The following is a 2,404-nucleotide window of genomic DNA, read 5'->3' on the forward strand; positions in this document are numbered from 1 at the left end:
CCCCCACCCCGACTCCTGCTTCTACACAGGATTTAAGAAGGGGGAAAAGAAGGAGGCAGAGTTACGAGTTTGACCTGAAATTAGATAAGAATAAGTTCCTATACTAACTAAACTAGTGATTTGTGGTGGGCCACAAGAATATATTATAGAGATTTAGGTGTGTATTAAAGCTATACTTTGACCAGCCAAGGGTCTGTCAAAAGGCAAGCCATTTATTACAAATATTTGGTGTTATCCTCCAGCTCTTAATATTTCAGCTGTCTTCAGCTATGAAATTCTTGCATGCCCAAATATTCTCAGACCATTTGGCAAACAGTTCAGCTCCTCAGACCTGCTGAACTTTTTGTTAACTAACTTCCCTGCTGGAGCCTGTACTTGGATAAGGTCACGTAGGCAAAGACAAGCTGGTGGGAGATGCATAGCTTTGTTTCCTGTACTAAAGAAGCTCAGACCATCCCCTTGCCTTGAGGCCTAGTGGCTCTCCAGAGCAGCTGACTGAGAACAAAAGAGGTTTTTATACATCAAGGTAGAAGGTAGAAGAACATTCCTGAGAAGGCAGAGAACAGCGTGGCCAGGGAGAGAAGGCACAAGCGGTTTTTTTGTTTTGTTTGTTTGTTTGTTTCTGTAAGACAGAACGGCATGACCAGGGAGTAGAGAAAAACACAGAGGTTTCACAGACGGTTAGGCTAGAGTTCATCAGAGCCAGGAGGAGAGAGCAAGGAGAGATGGAGGGTGAAGAAACAGAGGACGAAGATGAGGCAGGAAGCATAAGAACTTAGTTAGCAGGACTATGAGAGGACAGTAAAAGAGGGAACAAAGAGGAACTGAGTGTCAGGATGGAACTGTAGTTATGGAAACAGGATTTCACCCCAGAGAAATAAAGTAGACGGATAAGGAGCTTGGTGCATCTAGAGTTGTTCCTGCCCTGAATGCCTGACAGAGCTGTAGCTGTATTGATAGAATTTTGTCTTAGAGGAACAAGGTTAACATAAGAGCATAGTGTACGTAGAATTTTCCCTCAAATATCCCATGCCAGATGTAGCAAAATCCCCAGACCCTGGGTAATCCATAGTGATTGTCAATGACAGTCATAGAAAAATCAAGGGAGTCATAATTCTTGAGAGTTCAGATCTGGAGCAAAAGACATACCAGCAATGTACAAAGATGAAGACACAAGAAATAAAGGGAAAGAATGGTGCTTGGGTTGGGAATCCTGTGCACATGGATGGAGTCAGCAGCCTCTGGTTCAGCTTCCAGGCTAGATCAGGAAAGCAGATCTCAGCACAGAAGGACCAGAAGAGCATAAATTCTTCCAGAAAACCTCGGGGGAAACCCCCGGCAAGAATGCTGCTGAAGGTCGCAGAGAACCAGGGATGGTAGCACCAATCAGGGCCATTAGTATGTAAAAGGATGTGGTGCCCCTGGATGTATGGAGGTCTTGAAGACACCTAGGATGGGGTCATCTGGATCCTAGAGAAGAAGAAAGAACAAATGAAAGGGAACTCTGGATGTCCTCCAAGGCAGTCATTCTGAGAGGAGCTGGGAATAAAGAGGGTACAACTAAGAGAGAATTGTTGTGGCTTGAGTGTTTATTTCCTCTTGTTCATTCATTGAAATCCAGTGGGGTGATATTAGGAGGAAAGTCATGTTGGGCATGGTGGTGCACACCTTTAATCCCAGCACTCAGGTGGCAGAGGCAGGTGGATCTCTGTGAGTTGGAAGCCAGCCTGGTCTACAGAGCAAGATGCAGGCAGCCAAGGAATACACAGAGAAACCCTGTCCTCAGGGGAAAAAAAGAAAAAGAAAAAGAAAGAAAGAAAGAAAGAAAGAAAGAAAGAAAGAAAGAAAGAAAGAAAGAAAGAAAGAAAAGGAAAGGAGGAGGAAGGCCTTTGGAAGATAATTAGGTAGCCAGAGCAAGAAGCTGAGAATTCATGAAACACCAAGAACAAACTGGAAATGGTGTGAAGCTTGCCTCCCATGACATGTTTCCTCCAAAAAGGGGCATACCCTAAGCCTCCCCAAATAGCACCACCAATTGGGGGTGGAGTTTAGACACACGAGTCTATTGGGATGTTGTCACAGAAACCACCACACTTTCTCTGCCTTATCTGATGAGACACTGGGAACTGTCGACTGGAAGCAGAGGAGGAAGGAGCCAATAAGTTCTCTGTGTTCACCTCGTGTTATCCAAGTTTAGGCTATTTCCAGGTCAGAAGGACACCAGCAATCACAAACCAAGAGGGCAACATTTGCTCTATGTTGTGAAACACTGTCCCCTGGGCATGACATGGCCATTGTCCTTTTCAGCTCCTCAAAGCCGTGATGAGGCAGCACAGGAACTGAACAGGACTGAGGCATATTCATGTTCCATTGTAGGGGGAAGGCCCATAGGTTTTAAGGCAGT

This window comes from Onychomys torridus, chromosome 15 (assembly GCF_903995425.1).
Source record: "Onychomys torridus chromosome 15, mOncTor1.1, whole genome shotgun sequence".
Lineage (NCBI taxonomy): Eukaryota > Metazoa > Chordata > Mammalia > Rodentia > Cricetidae > Onychomys > Onychomys torridus.